The 20,771-nt window shown below is 41.0% G+C and overlaps 1 protein-coding gene and 4 non-coding genes across 7 annotated transcripts in view; 1 reads left to right on the top strand and 4 right to left on the bottom strand.

The window, feature by feature from the left end:
- LOC137489472 (uncharacterized) overlaps positions 1–20,771 on the bottom strand; it is a 204,240-nt gene that overhangs the window by 9,280 nt on the left and 174,189 nt on the right. The window lies entirely within an intron of this gene.
- On the bottom strand, positions 9,505–9,577 carry trnar-ccg (transfer RNA arginine (anticodon CCG)). Its single transcript has one exon. It is a non-coding gene; the product is annotated as a tRNA-Arg (tRNA).
- Positions 11,844–11,916, bottom strand: trnar-ucg (transfer RNA arginine (anticodon UCG)). Its single transcript has one exon. It is a non-coding gene; the product is annotated as a tRNA-Arg (tRNA).
- On the top strand, positions 15,470–15,556 carry trnay-gua (transfer RNA tyrosine (anticodon GUA)). The gene is given in 2 exon segments: positions 15,470–15,506; positions 15,521–15,556. It is a non-coding gene; the product is annotated as a tRNA-Tyr (tRNA).
- Positions 15,642–15,713, bottom strand: trnae-cuc (transfer RNA glutamic acid (anticodon CUC)). Its single transcript has one exon. It is a non-coding gene; the product is annotated as a tRNA-Glu (tRNA).

Below are 20,771 nucleotides of genomic sequence, written 5' to 3'. Positions count from 1 at the left end.
TGCAGTTGTTAAACCCCTCTTGAAGAAGAGCAACCTGGATAACACCCTATTGAGCAATTACAGGCCAATCTCAAATCTCCCTTTCATTGGCAAAATCATTGAAAAAGTTGTTTTTAACCAGGTCAACAAGTTCTTAAACTTCAGGGGGTGTTTAGACAATTTTCAATCTGGTTTCAGAGCACATCACAGTACAGAGAGCGCTCTTATAAAGATAATCAATGATATACGCCTAAATACAGATTCAGGTAAAATAACAGTGCTGGTATTGTTGGATCTCAGTGCTGCATTTGACACTGTCGATCACAGCATACTTCTGGATATGCTGGAAAACTGGGTTGGGCTGTCTGGCACGGTCCTTAAATGGTTTAGATCTTACCTTGAAGGTAGAGGTTACCATGTCAGTATAGGTGACCATAGGTTGAGGTGGACACCCATGACGTGTGGAGTCCCACAAGGCTCGATTCTGGCACCTCTCCTGTTCAACCTTTATATGATCCCTCTGAGCCAAATAATGAAAAAGAACCAAATCTCCTACCACAGCTATGCTGATGACACTCAGATCTACCTAGCCTTACTGCCTAATGACTACAGCCCCATTGACACCCTCTGCCAATGCATTGATGAAATGAGCAATTGGATGTGCCAAAACTTTCTTCAGTTAAACAAAGAGAAAACTGAAATGATTGTGTTTGGAAACAAAGATGAGGTTCTCAAGGTAAATGCGTACCTTGGCACTAAAGATCAAACGACAAAAAATAAGGTCAAGAATCTTGGTGTGACTCTTGAGTCAGATCTGAGTTTCAACAGTCATGTCAAAGCAGTCAGTAAATCAGCATACTATCATCTCAAAAACATAGCAAGAATCAGATGCTTTGTTTCTAGTGAAGATTTAGAAAAACTTGTTCATGCTTTTATCAGCAGCAGGGTGGATTACTGTAATGGACTCCTCACTGGTCTTCCTAAAAAGACAGTCAGACATTTGCAGCTCATCCAGAACGCTGCAGCCAGAATTCTGACCAGAACCAGAAATCAGAGCACATCACACCTGTCCTCAGGTCTTTACACTGGCTGCCAGTTACATTCAGAATAGATTTTAAAGTATTATTACTGGTCTATAAATCACTAAATGGCCTAGGACCTAAATATATTACAGATATGCTCACTGAATACAAACCTAACAGATCACTCAGATCATTAGGATCATATAAACTAGAAGTTCCAAGACTTCAGTCAAAGCAGGGTGAATCGGCTTTTAGCCACTACGCCCCTCGCTGCTGGAATCAGCTTCCAGAAATGATCAGATGTGCTCCAACATTAGGCACATTCAAATCAAGACTGAAAACACATCTGTTTAGCTGTGCCTTTACTGAATGAGCACTGTGCTGCGTCCGACAGATTGCACTGTGGTGTACTGTTATATGCCCTTATAATGTAATTGCGTATTCACTCCACTAGAGGGCCACCTTGGTTTAACTTCGGGGGTGCTGTGGATTCAGTGAGTGAGACTGAAGTGCATGTGATAATTAAACGTGGGAGTTACTCGTGTTCTGTTAATAAATGTGTTTCTGAATTATACCTCTCCGTGTAAGCTGTCTATATAACACACAGCACAAGGAGGAAACACTACATGGTGTCAGAAGAGAGTTGTTTTACGGACTCAAGCCTGCAGTTGACAGCAAATTGATGAAGAACGTGAACTCATCCTGACTAAAGTAAGTCTGCCATAGTGAAAAACAAACATGGATCAGTTCAGATTACCACCTCCATTAGTCCTGTCTGGCAATACAGGTGAAAACTGGAGAAGATGGATACAGCGGTTCAACATTTATATGACTGCTACAGGATCAGACTCAAAAACTGAAAAGGTAAAGATTGCCATTCTGCTTCATGCTTTAGGAGAGGAGGCATTAGAAGTATATAACTCACTGTCTGTTGAGCTAGAAGGGGAAAATGAAACAATGCAAGATATAGTAACTGCAATGGAGAAGTATTGCTTACCAAGAAAGAACATTGTTTTCAAAAGGCACCAGTTCTGGGCTTACCCCATGCTTGATGCGATTGACATCGATAAGTATGTCACAGAACTAAAACAAAAGAGTAAGGACTGTGAGTTTGGCTCAACAGAATCTGACATGATAAGAGACAAGATTGTGTTCAGTATCAGTGATCAGCGTTTAAAGGAGAGGCTACTAAGAGAAACGAACTTGACCCTTGAAAAAACTGTGGACATATGCAGAGCGGCAGAGGCAGCAAAAACACAGATTCAAGCAATGGGGGAGCAGAGTAAAACTGTTCACGCCATTAAGAAGAAGACAAAAGATGTAAAACAGAACAAAATATTTGAAAGAAAGTCATTTCAACAGCAAAAAACAGTAACATTCACTTGCAAAAAGTGTGGAAAATCTCACCTTCCATGACAGTGTCCAGCCTATGGCGCAACATGTCATGCTTGTGGCAAATCCAACCACTTTGCCTCTGTGTGCATGTCTCAACAAAAAGACACAAAGCCTAAACACAATAGAAATGTCATGGTTGACTCATTATTCATCGGATCAGTGGAACTAAATCAGACAAGTGGATCAGTACAGAACGCATGGCACACAGATGTAAACATTGGAAATGTGACAGTGAAGTTCAAACTGGACTCTGGGGCTGAAGCCAATATAATACCTCTGAACATTTTTCAATCTCTGCACAAAACAGCACTGTTGCAACCAACTTCAACTATGCTTGTGGCCTATGGTGGAACAAAATTAAAGCCGGAAGGTGTGGCCAACCTTCAGTGTGTCACACCCAAAGTGCAAGCATGCTTACCCTTTTACATCACCAGACACTCATCCATTCCAATACTTGGTAAGGAAGCATGTGAAAGGATGCAACTGCTGAAAAGAGTTGAGACTGTTGTAATTAAGCATACTACCTCCAAAGAGGAGCTGATTGCACAACATCCAACAGTCTTTGAAGGGCTTGGTCAGTTTCCGGGTGAACACCACATTCATGTTGATCCGGAAGCAATCCCAGTCATACATGGCTGTAGAAAAATTCCCTTAGCAGTGCTGGGCAAACTAAAGGATACACTAGATCAGCTGTTGCAAGCAGATGTTATAGCACCAGTCACCCAGCCCACTCCTTGGGTCAACAGCCTTGTTATAACTGAAAAAAAGAATGGGTCATTACGAGTGTGCCTGGATCCTCGTGACCTTAATAAAGCTATCCTTCGTCAACATTTCTCTATTCCAACTACTGAAGATGTTCTGTGTAGGCTTTCAGGAAAGACAATTTTCTCCATTTTTGATGAAAAGGACGGCTACTGGCAAGTCACACTTGATAAAGAATCTTCACTACTATGCACGTTTAACACGCCATGGGGTAGATATAGATTCAAACGACTGCCGTTTGGTGTCAAATCTGCTTGTGAAGTTTTCCAGCAGTACAACAATGAAGTGTTTGGAGACATAGAAGGTGTACACATTGTAGCAGATGATATGATTGTTGCTGCTGCCACAGAACAAGAACATGATGTCATTGTTGCTGAAATTATGCAGAGAGCAGAACAACACAACGTGAAATTCAACCCCGACAAGATCCAGTTCAAGGTGAACAATGTACATTTCATGGGCCACGTGATAACTCCACAAGGTGTAAAAGCAGATGATGGCAAGATACAGGCAGTAGTAAGGATGCCAGCACCTGAGGACAGACAAGCACTGCAGCGTCTTTTGGGCATGATTCGATATCTCGCACCATTTATCAGAGGTGAAGCAACACTGACGGCCCCTCTTAGACAGCTGTTAAGAAAGGACATTGTATTCCAGTGGCAACCAGAACATGACGAGGCCCTGTCTGCTCTCAAGACAGCACTAACCAACACACCAGTTCTCAGGTACTATGACCCCAACACAGCAGTCACCATACAGACAGACGCATCCAAAGATGGCTTAGGATTATGTCTGCTGCAGGAGGGGCAGCCAATAGCATATGCGCCTCGGGCATTAACAGATACAGAAAAGAACTATGCCCAGATTGAAAAGGAGCTGCTGGCGATAGTTTTCTCGACCAAAAAGTTCCATCAGTATGTTTATGGACGCAGTGTGAATGTTCAATCTGACCATAAACCATTAGAGGCTATTTTCAAGAAGCCACAGAGCAAAGCACCAGCGAGACTCCAGCGTATGCTTTTACAGCTACAAAAATATGACCTCATAGTCCAATATACACCTGGTAAGGACATGCTAATTGCCGATACATTGTCACGTGCTTTCACTGAGGGCCAACAAACAAGCACAGATGATCTCAGTGATGAACGGGTCGTATATTCGCTTGAAGCAACAGAGGCTCTCAGTGAGGAAATGCTGAAGCAGCTTACAGATGCTACAGCAAAGGACAACACACTCCAGCTGCTAGTGAAAACACAAAAGACAGGATGGCCGACACACAGAAAGAAACTTGATCCCTCTATTCATCAGTTTTGGCCTGTCAGACACACTGTTGCCATGCAAGATGGCATATTACTGGTATCAGGTAGAATACTGATTCCCGAGTCGATGAGAACAGAGATGTTGCAGAAACTACATGTCTCACACCAAGGAATGCAGCGCACAAAGGCACATGCCAGAAAATGTCTGTATTGGCCCGGAATGACCAAACATATAGAGCAGATGGTTGAGATGTGTCCAACGTGCCAACAGTTTCAGCCAAGGAATCAGAAAGAGCCACTCATCTCTCATGAAATCCCAGAGCTTCCCTGGTTAAAAGTAGCTGCTGACATCTTCGAAATCAGAGGTCAGTCATTTCTTTTGATTGTTGACTACATGTCAAAGTTTCCTGAGGTGATGAACATCAATGACAAGACAGCACGCACTGTAATTGAAAAAATGAAAACAGTATATGCAAGACATGGCATTCCAAAAGAGCTGGTGTGCGATCACGTACCCTTCGCCAGTTATGAAATGAAGAAATTCGCTGCAGAGTGGGGCATTAAGGTGACACACTCAAGTCCAGCCTATCCTCAATCCAACGGGTTGGCGGAAAGAACAAATAAAACTGTCAAACACGTCCTGAAAAAAGCAGAACAATCAGGAGTGGATCATCACCTTGCTCTTCTCTCGTTGGGAAATACTCCTATCACTGGCACATCCTATTCACCAGCTCAAGTTCTGATGGGAAGAGTCTTAAGGACACCTTACCAGTGTCTAGTGAAGTCCTGCGACCAGCTACTCCCAAAGGTGTTCACCAGGAGCTCCAAACCCTGCAAAAGAAGCAAGCGTGCCACTACAATGTAGGAGCAAAATCCATGTCAAAATTGAATGCTGGAAATACTGTACACATTGAAACAAACAGAGGGTGGCAGCCAGGTCTCATTGTTTCAAAAAGAAATGAGCCAAGGTCATACAATGTTGTCAATGAAGCAGGACAACAGTTTCGCCGCAACAGACGCCACCTGAGGAAAACAAATCACAAGTTCAGAGAAACATTGGATCCTGTGGATGAGACCCACAATGATACACATGCTCACATCCCAGGGGCACAAGAAGTGACAAATTCGTCTGTAGAGTGTCTGCCAGATCGACCTTTACATAACAGCAGTACCACAACCACCAGGAGTGGTCGGGTTGTGAAAGTTCCTGTGAGGTTTCAGGACTACTGTATGAACTGAATACATATGTTTGCCTAGTAATAGTGTAAACTTTGCTATAAATAAGAAAAATGTCCTTGTTATATGGACTGTAAGTTTAGCATTCAGTGTTTATAAATCTTGTTTAAAGCTTGCATAGTTTACTGTGAAAAAAGGGGGATGTGGTGTACTGTTATATGCCCTTATAATGTAATTGCGTATTCACTCCACTAGAGGGCCACCTTGGTTTAACTTCGGGGGTGCTGTGGATTCAGTGAGTGAGACTGAAGTGCATGTGATAATTAAACGTGGGAGTTACTCGTGTTCTGTTAATAAATGTGTTTCTGAATTATACCTCTCCGTGTAAGCTGTCTATATAACACACAGCACAAGGAGGAAACACTACATGCACTATCATGTTTTTCTCTTCTTCTTCGTTCTTTTATATCACATTTTACCTGTTTTTAAGTTTTGTTTTTACGCATTTTTATTATTTGTTTTTATTTTACTTGTTTCTTTTATTCTTGTTTAAGTAAAGCACTTTGAATTGCCATTGTGTATGAAATGTGCTATATAAATAAACTTGCCTTGCCTTGCCTAAAAGCATATGATCCTAAAAGCTTATTTGGGTATTGTAAGAATGAAGATGTCTGCATATCTGTAGTGAGCTTTATTGTGGTCAAAGTTTGGATAACCAAAGATTGATCTTATTTACCTGTGACCCACCCAGTAAATATGCAGACAAGTTTTTGATTAGCTGACCGGAGCAGTAACAGCACCCATTGATGTAACTGAAAAATCAAGTGAGATAAACGTGATAGCGGGATCAAATGGTAAAATACGGGGGAATCTCGACAAAAACAGCTGGGTTAAGTTGCGCCCTGGAGTTTTCCGATAATAGCTTGGTATAAAATGTATTTTATATCATCCTCTTTTTGATAGACATCATCAAACATTCTGTCCAAATGCTCAGGAGAAACCTTATCATATCAATATTTCCCTAGGCTATATGACACTTGATAGGTGATTTCCCTTCATTTAAGAGAATAGTTTAAGGATGTTGCATATTATTTGGTTATCATAAGTAAAGGAAACCGTTAAGTGTTGCAGGACATAAGAGCAAGTAATAAAATACAGCCTAGACTATAGCCTATATTTCCTTGCGCTCAGCAGCTATAATAAAGCTCTACCTTTACAATTTTTTATTTTTTTTTGTATTTAACCACGTCAGACAAAAACATTAACACTTGTTTACACAGGACTGGATGACAGAAAAGAAGGTAGGATTCTGATGGTTTTACTCTCCTGATAAATGCTCTGTTTGCACGATTTGATTAATGTCATCTTATCCAAATGCCTCATATTTAATATTTCAAAACTCTTTTGTTGTGTATTGTTTTTTGTACATATAATTTAGCTATGCCCCATTTGGTCCAAAACCAGACACGTGGACAAATCTAAGCTTGTTTTTAATAACACAAATATAAATATGCATATAATAAACAATACTGCTGCTAATAATAATAACATTATTAAAAAAGCAAGTTGTTATGAATGAACTAAAAACAAGCCACCCGAGATGAAGAAGGCATGGAGGCAGCAGTTTTTATATTTATGTAGAAAATAATAATTTTTGTAATATTTTAATCCTTTGAAACATATTTGCGTGTTGCTGTAAAAACTTGCCTATTGCTACTTTGCAACAAATTTTTTGTAAAAAAAAAAAAAAAAAAAAAAAGAAAGCTAAAGAATTAGGGTAAGTTGATAAATTTAGACTACTGTATACAGTACAGACTATTGTCATATCCAAAAGATAGGCAAAGATTCACAGCTTTGCAGTCCCAACCACATTTCACAACCTGTATGAACCCATAAGGCCGCAAGTGCCACAGACCCTGTAGAACTTTTCTTAGCTGATCTTCTGCGTGACCTATTTAGTCATTAATAACAGCTCATTTTTTTTTACAGAAAGAGGACCAGGAACTCAAAAAGGGTAATTATTATACCATTCTGTCTTTCCGTTATCTCCTTCATGATTATTTGTACTGTGTTTTCCTACATTTCATGTTTTAACATCATTTTAACTTACTTAAGAAAACAGTGGAGAAGAGGGTGAAGAAGCGCATGGTCTCCAAAATAGCGGTAATTTAATAATATAATAATATATATATGTATAATAAAAAAAATATTTTCTGAAATCAACTCGGCTGGCCCGATTCCAAATTCAAGTTGGTAAACCAATTTACTGTTCCACCAAACATTATTATACACCATAGTAGCATGTAGGCTATAAAATGTTATGACTTAAATTGATATGTAGCTGCAAGAGTGATTAATTAATGCTCCATTTATCGTTTAATTGTCATAAAGTGACTTTATTTACCTTGGCATTTTTATATGCTGTTTTGCTTTAAGAACAGTTTTCCTATGATGATTAGCGCTACTGAAAGCGCGCCTGTAGCTATTGGCAACTGACTCAGTGTGAGAGAGTGTGTGTGTTCGGAGTTTCGCTCCTGTTTTCAGTATACAAAAAACTTCAGTAAACAGTTCATTTTCGTTCTAAACAAAGTTTTCCAGTCGTCATTATTGCTGCTAGATGAAAAGACAGAACATAAAAAGGCAACATATCGACTCATGAGCACGATGATTGACATATATTTGTAAATAAGTAGTTGGTAAAACCTCTTCTTCGTTCACCGCAAATCTTGCCTTAAAAGGACAGTGCATAATTTAGCCTTACCCTGAGTTTGTTTACACTCTGCCTGTATTAACATACATGCTGTATTTTAATATGGCTAATTTGAATGAATTGGCTCTGACTTTTGACAGCTTTTTCTTCTTTTTACGCGGTTATGCGCGAATTATATTTCACACGCAAGATGACTAAAAATTGAAATTAAAATACCAAAGATACTGAGCCATTACTACAAGTAAAAAAAAACAAACAAAAAACAAAACAACAATTATACTTTAAAGGAGAACATTGACGTTTCGAAAAAAAATGAACTGAACTACAACTAAATTATTAAAAATAAACTTGCGGGACTTCATTTATGTCCTGCGGCAAAATTATTTTTTTTATACTTTTAGTGATCTGCTTGAGGTAAGCCAATTTCTTTTTAAGCTTAATCAACGACGAAAACATAAGTAAAAATGTAAATGAAGATATAAATGAAAAAGCTTATTAAATGACTGTCCTAGTCCTATCAAAATAGCAAACAACATCTTTTTATATTTAGGCTAAAAGACTGCTTTATTTATTTATTTAGGCCTACTTATTTGTTATGAATGTTTGTGCTTATATTTTAGTTGTCTTTTATTTCTTCAATTCTACTTTCCAAAATTAATCCTCATTGCACTTAACAAGTTTACAATGATAATAAAGCATGTTAACAAATGTTTAATGATTAATGAAGGAATTATAATGCTTTGTTTTATCGTTTCATCTTTATTTATAAGAACAGTAGCATATTTACAGCTGCTGTATAGGCTATTTCTGTCTGTTAGCATCCCTTTGTGCCCCCTGGCGGCATATTCACAGACTGCGGTCATACATTAAAAACTTGTGCTTGTCCATTTAAAGCGGCGGCGGTATATGCCACGGAGGTAATAGCCACATTGAACTCTCAACTACTGTAAATCATTCTAACATGTACAATACAGACAAAAAAAAAGCAGTGGCAATGGTTTGGTTATTAGATTTGTTTATGGATCTTGAAAAACCCACCAGCTTTATATGTAAGCACAGAGTACCCTTTTAGTCATAACAGGAAATATGGATGACAATGAAGGAAGTTAATGACACACAAACACATCTCAAGAAGGTTTTCACAGCTACTGTGTTTTATCCAACAACCATTGCTCCCAAGTTGAAGTGAGACCTTCAAAAACGACCCAGGTGGGACTTGAACCCACAATCCCCAGCTCCGGAGGCTGATGCCTTATCCATTAGGCCACTGGGCCACGTCACTAACAGTACAAACATTTTATTTCTGCTATCATTCACATTCTTGTCTCATCGGTCCTGGGGTATGGTTCTAGCGAATAGTGCGACTGGTCTTGAGAGTTTCAAATTCCAGTCAAGGCCACTCTCATTAACTTGAAATCACAACCTTTCTGCAGCTATTTTCTTGTTTGCATTTCATCATCATCCACCTAACATGAGACCGTTAGTTAAGAGCCATGGGGTACTTGAAGTCAAGATCTCCATTACTAGAGCTTAGCGGAACCTTTTAGGTTTGTAACGTGACAGTGAGATTCAAGCAAGAATGGATGAATCTTAATTGAAGTGTGCAGCAAGTCTGGGAATTCGAAGCTATTGTCCTCAGATCATCACACCTAAGCTTTGAGTAGACAAGCCAGGATTTTTTCACACAACTTAAATGTAACCCATAAAAACACAACCCGAACAGGACTTGAATCCACAATCCCCAGCTTCGAAGGGTGATGTCTTATCCATTAGGCCACTGGGCCAATACTAGCATTTGTTATATCTGTTGTATGACTCATGAAGTTCTTGTAACTCAGAAAGCAGCACTTTAGAATCCCTATTGCTTTCAGATGATCTGGTGTGTACACCTAATGACCAAACAGCTTCTCTGAAGAGTTTTCCATTGTCATGTTTTTTTGACCTAAGGGTATGAACCTAGCTTTTTGAAGGTCACACTGGATTGCGCTGCAACAGATACCTAAAAGGAACCGCATCAAAGACAACCCAGGTGGGATTTGAACCCACAATCTACTTCTAATCTAAATTAGTCGAACATGTACAATTATACCGACAAAATAGTTTGCTACCCTCAGGCAGATGGTTCTGCCGCATCCGGTCACGTACCAGCTGGCTGATGGAAAGTTTCTTCCCTCCGACTATCAGGCTGATGAACACTTAACACACCACACACAGACTCTACCATACCCTCACTGCACACCATCAATATGTAGCATGCACTGCACTTTAACCAATCCATACTTGAAGCAACACTGCCTACAACTATGTGGACATCTATTCATTGTTCACATCGCTGTCAATTTCACATTGTCGTTGTATTTGCACTGTCTGTATTTTGTACTGTCATTTCATTTGCACTGTCTGTATTTTGTACTGTCGTTGTATTTGCACTGTATTACTCTGTATTTTGTGCTGTCTGGAGCCAGCACCTAAGCTTTTCACTCATCATAGCACGCATGCTGCTGCTGATGTGACAATAAAAGTGAGTTGATTTGAAAGAAAGTAGCGGCAATGATTCAGTTGTTAGATTTGTTTATGGATCGTTCTAATAAGGATGACAACGAAGGAAGTTAATGACTTGCAACCACATCTCTAGAACGTTTTCACAGCTACTGTGTTTCATCCAACAAACATTGCTCCCAACTTGAAGTGAGACCTTCAAAGACAACCCAGACGGGCCTTGAACCCACAACGCCCAACTCCAGAGGCTGATGCCTTATCCTTTAGGCCACTGGGCCATGTTACGAAGTTTTGTCATGGAGCTCTTGTATGCCCTCAACAAGATGCCAACGCATGGAAAACTGCACTTTGGGATCTCGATGCCAGTTTGCATTCCATTAAATAAGATGTTTGCAACTAATGGACAAACATTTTCTTTGTGTAATCATCCACATTCGTGTCTCATTGGTCCTGGGGTATGGTGTGAGACTGGTCTTGAGTTTCAAATTCCAGACGAGGCCACTCTCATTAACATGAAATCACAACCTTTCTGCAGCTATTTTCTTGTTTGCATTTCATCATCATCCACCTAACATGAGACCATTATTTGAAAGCCACCGGGTACTTGAAGTCAAGATCTCCCTCCCTCTCTCTAGCGAACTATTGACCTTAGATCATCACGCATAAGCTTTGAGGAGACATGTCAGGATTTTTTCCATACAATTTTTATGTAACCCAACAAACACAACCCAAATGGGACTTAAACCCACAATCCCTAGCTTTGAAGGCTGATTCCTTATCCATTAGGCCACTGGGCCAATACTAGCATTTGCCATATCTGTTGTATGGCTCAGGAAGTTCTTATAACTCAGAAAACAGCACTTTAGGATTCCTATACCATATTGCATTCAGACGATCTGGTGTGTACACCTAATGACAAAACAGATTGCCTAAAGAGTTTTCCATTGTCATGTCTTTTTGTCCTAAGGGTATAAACCTAGCTTTTTGAAGATCACACTGGATTGTGCTGCATAGCCAACTTAATAAGAACTGCATCAAAGACAACCCAGGTGGGACTTGAACCCACAATCCCCAGCTTCGAAGGCTGGTGCCTTATCCATTAGGCCACTGGGCCGCTTTTACTGCCTGTGAACTGTAATACGCATCCAGGGAGTTGCTGACGCACATAACAAAAAACAACATGAACAAAAAGTAGATTGGACCGGTTTCACAGAATTATTTTGTGGCACTGCCAAACAGACAAAAAAGTAGCATCTTATAGGATTTCTTTGAAGGAATTCAATTAGAATTTTGATCATATTTTGGAACCATTGCTATAGGATTGTTTTATAGTACAATACATAAAAATCCTTTTGGATAATTTCTACAGTATTTCAATGAGATCCAATTTATATCTTAATTAAGATATGCTTTTTTTAAATAAGATATGCTATTTTTATACAATAGTTTTGAATGTATTATGCTGTTTGCTAAAGCTCACCTTCATGTACTTGAGTGTACAGTATTACTGCACAAATTTCCAAAGAAACATGTCTATACCAAAAACATATACAATGTCGCTAGACCAAACTGTGGGTTGGCCCACTCGAAACAGAAGTTCACTTTGGGCCCATAGCAAGTCCACACAAAGTGGAGTGTATATAGCCACAATGGGCGAAGTATAGGTATACTATCTGAGTCAGAAGTATGTCCTATGAGCATGCTCTGTGGGCATTTAGTAATTAACAAAATAGTTAGGTCCCACTAATACTAAGTTGAGTCCAGGCACAAAATGTGCCTATAAGGTCCCAGTAAAGCACTTTTATACAGGGCCATTGTGGCTTTAACACAAAACAAAACTAGTTCACTTCTACTATGTAGCAAAATAGCACAATATCACTTCAACTGCATAATTACATATTTTGAAAGAATAAACTAAAATCAGTAATAAATGAAACATCTAAAAATATAAAGACAACATGGACTATTTTTCAAAGGTTTGGGACAAAACTGCTTTAGTTTATAAAAATGCAGATATAAAAGTAACCTTGTAAATAATTATTCCTTTTTAATATGTTAACTTTTCCATTTGAATATGTTAAAATATAATTTATTCCAATGATGTTAAAGCTGCATTTGAGGCATTTGTGTCCTACATAAAATAATTTGAGACAAAACAACAAAACATATAAAAATATACTTAGTTAAAAGAAAAACAAAGTAAGATTTTCATGTGTGTATTTGTACCTTAAAGGGTCACGAAACTCCAAAACACATTTTTTGAGCTGTTGACAGTCATATGTGTCCCACACTGCTAAAAACACTATTGGGACACAAATATTTCACTAAAAAGTGTAAATTGGTTGTTTTTGCGTTATTTCAAGCAAATTTGTACTTCCGGTTTGAAACTAAATTTTGAAGCTGCGTCTTAACCATGAGATAATAGTGTGTATTCCAGCGTGCAGACTGGATGTCTGTGCCAGAGTGTGTCTTATTACGTCTTACAGTGCGGCTCGAAAGACATCTTTTGCATTCAGAGCTGCTTTCGTGAAGAGATCATCGGCAACACTGCTCAAAGTTTACCATAGAGGTGAAAAGGAAGCTCCCTGACCAGGAATTGAACCCAGGCCACAGCGGTAAGAGCACTAAGTCCTAACCACAAGACCACCAGGGAAGGCCTGGCTAAAGGTTGCCCTCTAGCCTAGCTGTGGGCCTCCACCCAGGTGTGCTGCAGCTGCTCTGACAAAAATAACTCTAATGTTTGCAACCTCCTCCTGAGGAAGAGAAAGTCTCAGAGCCTGGTTCAAAGTTCTTCTACGGAGGGACTGTCACATGCTCTGTGTAAAAGCATCCTATCGACACCACAACTTGCCATGACAACAAAGCACAGCATGCGTTGAAGGAACTCCATGTTTACCGGGCCATGTGCTCTTTCCAAACAGCATGCTACTGAGCACTCCTTGCACAGTGTGTGCCAGTGGCGCAATGGATAACATGTCTGACACCGGATCAGAAGATTCTAGATTTGACTTTTGGCTGGCTCGTTCAGGATTTATTGCATTGCTCTCAGTCAGTGCACTGCAGTTGCAGTTTGCCCCTGCCAGAGTTGTTTGGTTCTACTTTGGAGTGGATCAAGTTTCTGGGGCTGCCAGCACAGAGCCTGTGGGGTGCTCTCCTGGGTTCAAAGTCTGCCCCAACTGCTCTCATGTCTTGGTCCCGTACATCCCTCAGGACTTCCAGAAGAAACCAGTACAGCCACTCTCCTGGGAAGACAGCAGTGACAGCTTGTAGACCAAAATGTTTGCTGTGAGGCTAAGGCGTTCTACTGCAGCACAGATACACATTCGAAAAGCCGACAAGATTCAAAAACAAAGTGCCAACCTAAAACAAGATTGCAGTCAAAATGACCACCTCAGACAAGTGTGAGCAATGTTTCGGTCTCTGCTATATGTCTGCAAATATGCCACACAGTGCAGACGCTCATACTACTGAAAAGGAAGTTACCTGACTGAGAAAGGTATAAATAGAAATCGGAGCCTGCTCCAAATGGCCTGGTCAGCTCCAAGCGGGTGAGACTTGAGCTCCAAGTGGGCTGTAAAAACCTCCTGGAGTTTTCATTCATTTAATGTCTGGTACAAGACACTGCGCCCAACCAGTTATGTTTTTAATGTCAAACCTACCCCAATCCTTAACCCAACCTCACAGTTTCCTGCTGTGTTTTATCAACCTCCCAACCTACCCCAACTCTTAACCCAACCTCACAGTAACAAACCTCCATGTGGGTTTCATTGATTCAATGTCTAGTACATGGCACAGAATACAACCTATCGCAGTTTATTAAAATCACACCTACCCCAGCCCTAGGCCCAACCTCACGGTAACCTGCTGTGTTTTATTCAATTTTACTCCTACCCCAACCCTAAACACAACCTCAGAGTAAGCAGTTTATATATATTTTTTTATTTTTGTGAATGTCTACTACAGCTACATCAATCGCAAACCCAGCCTACGTGCGGCATAAGTGCCTACCACTTAGAGGTCATCCAGGCAACTTGCAGTGTAATCTCCTCCACTTGTAGGTCTCTGAGCTGCAGCAACACCTAAGCGCTCTGACACACAGACACAAAAGAAACCATTGCTTTTAACCTCCTCTTGGAGAGGAGAGAGTCTCCGACCCTGGATCTCAGCTCTTCTATGGAGGGACTGTCAGGAATCCTGTAAGAGCATCCCATCCACACAACCTCTTGCCATAAAAACAAAGCAGAATGTGTGGTGAACGAACTCTGGGTTGACAGAGCCTTGTCCTTGCTCCAAGCAATGTGCTAACAAGGTGCTGAACAGAGTGACGGCGGCACAAAGGTTAGCGCTTATGACTACGGATCAGAAGGTTCTCGGTTACGGAAACCAAGAAACTGTGTATGAGAGAGTGCGTAAGTGTATGAGTGGCACTTGTGCAAGCGGAGCAGGGACGTGCCAGCGATCAGAATGAACTGGAGTTTGTGCCAAGATTGGCGTTCAAAAGTGGCAGTTCCCATATGGTCTAGCGGTTAGGATTCCTGGTTTTCACCCAGGCGGCCCAGGTTCGATTCCCGGCATAGGAAGGCTTGAGTGCTTTTGCTTTTGTCCTTTTTGGCCAGCGGTCGGACTGCAGCTACCTTATAGGATGTGGTTGTGAAACTGCCCCGAAGCCTTCGATAGCTCAGTTGGTAGAGCGGAGGACTGTAGGTGGGATGATGGCAATCTTTAGGTCGCTGGTTCGACTCCGGCTCGAAGGACATCTTTTGCGCTCAGAGCCGCTTTCTTGCCTTCCCCAAGTGAGTTCACCACTAGTCAAAGTTCAGCATGGAGGTGAAAAGGAAGTTCCCTGACCGGGAATCGAACCCGGGCCGCGGCGGTGAGAGCGCCGAATCCTAACCACTAGACCACCAGGGAAGGTCTGCCTGAAGGTTGCCCTCAAGTCTAGCTGTGGGCCTCCACCCAGGTGTGATGCAGCTGCTCTGACAAAAATAACTCTAACCTTTGCAACCTCCTCCTGGGGAAGAGAAAGTCTCAGAGCCTGGATCACAGTTCTTCTTGGGAGGGACTGTCACATGCTCGGTGTAAGAGCATCCTATCGACACCACAACTTGCCATGACAACAAAGCACAGCATGCGTTGAAGGAACTCCGTGTTCATCGAGCCGTGTCCTCTTTCCAATCAGCATGCTACTGGGCACTGCTGACGCAGACTGGGCCAGTGGCGCAATGGATAACGCGTCTGACTACGGATTAGAAGATTCTAGGTTCGGCTCCTGGCTGGCTCGTTCAGGATCTTTTTGCGTTGCTCTCAGTGCAGTGCGGTCGCGGTTTGCCCCTGCCGGAGTTGTTCGGTTCTACTCTGGAGTGAATCGAGTTTCTGGGGCCGCCAGCACAGAGCCTGTGGGGTGCTCTCCTGGGTTCAAAGGCTGCCCCAACTGCTCTCATGTCTTGGTCCCGTACATCCCTCAGGACTTCCAGAAGAAACCAGTACAGCCACTCTCCTGGGAAGACGGCAGTGACAGCTTGTAGACCAAAATGTTTGCTGTGAGGCTAAGGCGTTCTACTGCAGCACAGACACGCATTTGAAAAGCAGACAATATTCAAAAACAAAGTGCCAGCCTAAAACAAGATTGCAGTCAAAATGACCACCTCAGACAAGTGTGAGCAGTGTTTCCGTCTCTGTTATATGTCGGCAAATATGCCACACAGTGCAGACGCTCATACTACTGAAAAGGAAGTTACCTGACTGAGAAAGGTATAAATAGAAATCGGAGCCTGCTCCAAATGGCCTGGTCAGCTCCAAGCGGGTGAGACTTGAGCTCCAAGTGGGCTGTAAAAACCTCCTGGAGTTTTCATTCATTTAATGTCTGGTACAAGACACTGCGCCCAACCAGTTATGTTTGAATGTCAAACCTACCCCAATCCTTAACCCAACCTCACAGTTTCCTGCTGTGTTTTATCAACCTCCCAACCTACCCCAACTCTTAACCCAACCTCACAGTAACAAACCTCCATGTGGGTTTCATTGATTCAATGTCTCGTACATGGCACAGAATACAACCTATCGCAGTTTATTAAAATCACACCTACCCCAGCCCTAGGCCCAACCTCACGGTAACCTGCTGTGTTTTATTCAATTTTACTCCAACCCCAACCCTAAACACAACCTCAGAGTAAGCAGTTTATATATATTTTTTTATTTTTGTGAATGTCTACTACAGCTACATCAATCGCAAACCCAGCCTACGTGCGGCATAAGTGCCTACCACTTAGAGGTCATCCAGGCAACTTGCAGTGTAATCTCCTCCACTTGTAGGTCTCTGAGCTGCAGCAACACCTAAGCGCTCTGACACACAGACACAAAAGAAACCATTGCTTTTAACCTCCTCTTGGAGAGGAGAGAGTCTCCGACCCTGGATCTCAGCTCTTCTATGGAGGGACTGTCAGGAATCCTGTAAGAGCATCCCATCCACACAACCTCTTGCCATAAAAACAAAGCAGAATGTGTGGTGAAGGAACTCCGGGTTGACAGAGCCTTGTCCTTGCTCCAAGCAATGTGCTAACAAGGTGCTGAACAGAGTGACGGCGGCACAAAGGTTAGCGCTTATGACTACGGATCAGAAGGTTCTCGGTTACGGAAACCAAGAAACTGTGTATGAGAGAGTGCGTAAGTGTATGAGTGGCACTTGTGCAAGCGGAGCAGGGACGTGCCAGCGATCAGAATGAACTGGAGTTTGTGCCAAGACTGGCGTTCCAAAGTGGCAGTTCCCATATGGTCTAGCGCAGTGGTTCCCAACCTGGGGTCCCCAGAGTTCACAGGGGGGGCGCGGGAGAGGATAAGTATTGAGGTAGAAAAAGGCATAAAAATGCTCCACTATTATAAAGGACTTTGCAATTAATCGAAAATCCGATTTAGATTTCGGTTTCAAACGATTATAAAAAAGCATTAATCGAGATAAATGGTTATTGCATCATATTTTGCCACGTTCAAGTTGTACACGTGTTGCTCTTAAAAGCGCGAAAGAGCTTATGTGTGTGTGCAGCACGATCACGCAGTCAGAAGCATGCGGCCGGTCAGCATTCGCTCTCATTCACACACTGAGACGAGCAGAGGAGCGCAGACATCTAAAGTCATCTTAACGTGAGCGCTTTAATGGTCAAATAGGTGTCAAAACGCGGTGTTTAGTGATTATTTATATTAACCCTCATTTGTGTAATAAACAAACGAGTTGAGGATCAAAAGACGTGAAAGAGAAACCATTAAAGAGACAGCGCGCTATAATCCTTCTGCCGCCTGTTTTTATTATTATTAAACAAACACAACGAGAAAACCCTCGCTGCTCTTGACTGAAGGAATGCTGAAGCTAAAGTATTTTTCTTACAGTGAAGATGCTTAAAGCACAGTTTGTTTCATATTTTTATTTTATTCTATTGTATTTATTTCTCCTTCCTTTGCAGGGTGGAAAATAACGTATGTATACAGTTGAAGTCAGAATTATTAGCCCTCTTGAATATAAGCAAACCTTTTCCTGCCCAATTTCTGTTTTATGGAAAGAATATTTTATTAACTTATTTCTGAACATAATAGTTTTGATATCTCATTTCTAATTACTGATTTCTTTTAGTCTTTGCTATAATGACAGCACATAATATTTTACTAGATATTTTTCAAAATACAAGCATTTAGATTAAAGTGCAGTTCAAAGGCTTAATTAGAGTAAATAGGCAAGTCTTTGTATGACAGTAGTTTATTCTGCAGACAATCAAAAATATATATTGCTTAAGGGGGCTAATAATATTGACCTTAAATTGGTTTCAAAATTTTAAAACCTGTCTTTATTCTAGCTAAAATAAAACAAATAGAAGAAAAAATATTATAGGAAATACTGTTAAAATTCCTTGCTCTGTTAAACATAATTTGGGAAATATTTATAAAAAAAAAAAAATCTCAGGAGCGCTAATAATTTTGACTTTAACTGGCAATGGTTTTGAATAATCGTGATTACAATTATGACCAAAATAATCGTGATTATGATTTTTCCCAAAATCGAGCAGCCCAAAAAATAAAAAATAATCTAAACACATGCTTAAAATTCCAACATAATAGTGAAAATAATTAAAATAAATAACTTTAAATAATTATTTAAATTTTGCTCACTCGGGCAATCTGCTTGTCAACGTGTCGTAAAGGCAAAATCAAAACAAAAATGGCAGACAAACGTAAATGCAGTGATTCTTCAGAGGCGAAGAAAAAGATTAGACAGTATGACAAAGCCTACCTAAATTTTGGTTTTATTGAAGGCCAAGACAAGTTAAAACTGATTAATTAATATTTTCTATACATATTACTATATATTAATATTACACAAACACACACACACACACACACACACACACACACACATATATATATATACATACATATATATATATATATATATATATATATATATATATATATATATATATATATATATATATATATACACACACAGTACATATGTGTGTGCGTGCGTGCGTGTGTATTTATATGGTGGGGGGGCTCCAGTGTTTGTATATGTTTATAGGGGGGGCCCCAAAGAAAAAGGTTGGGAACCACTGGTCTAGCGGTTAGGATTCCTGGTTTTCACCCAGGCGGCCCGGGTTCGACTCACGGTATGGGAAGGCTTGAGTGCTTTTGAGTGAGTTGACCACTGCTCAAAGTTGCTCAGGTGTGCTGCAGCTGCTCTGACAAAAAATAACTCTAACCTTTGCAACCTCCTCCTGGGGAAGAGAAAGTCTCAGAGCCTGGATCACAGTTCTTCTTGGGAGGGACTGTCACATGCTCGGTGTAAGAGCATCCTATCGACACCACAACTTGCCATGACAACAAAGCACAGCATGCATTGAAGGAACTCCATGTTCACCGAGCCGTGTCCTCTTTCCAAGCAGCATGCTAATGAGCACTGCTGACACGGACTGGGCCAGTGGCGCAATGGATAACGCGTCTGACTACGGAGCAGAAGATTCTAGGATCGACTCCTGGCTGGCTCGTTCAGTATTTTTTCGCGTTGCTCTCAGTGCAGTGCGGTTGCGGTTTGCCCCTGCTGGAGTTGTTCGGTTCTACTCTGGAGTGAATCGAGTTTCTGGGGCCGCCAGCACAGAGCCTGTGGGGTGCTCTCCTGGGTTCAAAGGCTGCCCCAACTGCTCTCATGTCTTGGTCCCGTACATCCCTCACGACTTCCAGAAGAAACCAGTACAGCCACTCTCCTGGGAAGGCGGCAGTGACAGCTTGTAGACCAAATTGTTTGCTGTGAGGCTAAGGCGTTCTACTGCAGCACAGATACGCATTCGAAAAGCAGACAATATTCAAAAACAAAGTGCCAGCCTAAAACAAGATTTCAGTCAAAATGACCACCTCAGACAAGTGTGAGCAATGTTTCAGTCTCTGTTATATGTCAGCAAATATGCCACACAGTGCAGACTGGGCCAGTGGCGCATACTGGCACCTGTAAGTTGTGGTTATTCTTGGCTACACCGGCCAATCACGTTCCGAGTTGGAACCAAGATTTTTTTCTAATTCATGGTTACGCTGGCCAATCACGTCCCGAGCTGGAATCAAGATTCACCCTATTCTTGGTTACGGCAGCCAATCATGTTCCGAGTTACAATGAACGCTATGGCCAATCAGAGCCCTTATACCATTCAAGATTTGTACTGTAATAACAGAATTCGTTGCAGATTAATTCGGACAACAATTGCAAACTAAGTATTTTTATAACAAGTTGGTTTAAATGAATAACCATTACAGTAACATTAATTACTACAACACAATTATTATATGATTGTTATAGGAGTTGTATAACGTAATTTGGTAAGATTAACTTAGCTGACCAAGCACTCTTTAAAGTTTTACTACAAACATTTTAATGCAGTTATTATACATTACAACACTTTATATTATTATTTACTACCATAGTTACAATAATGCCCG

Source organism: Danio rerio, chromosome 4, assembly GCF_052040795.2.
Source record: "Danio rerio strain M-AB ecotype USA chromosome 4, GRCz13ab, whole genome shotgun sequence".
Lineage (NCBI taxonomy): Eukaryota > Metazoa > Chordata > Actinopteri > Cypriniformes > Danionidae > Danio > Danio rerio.
This window is presented reverse-complemented; position numbering and strand designations above follow the sequence as displayed.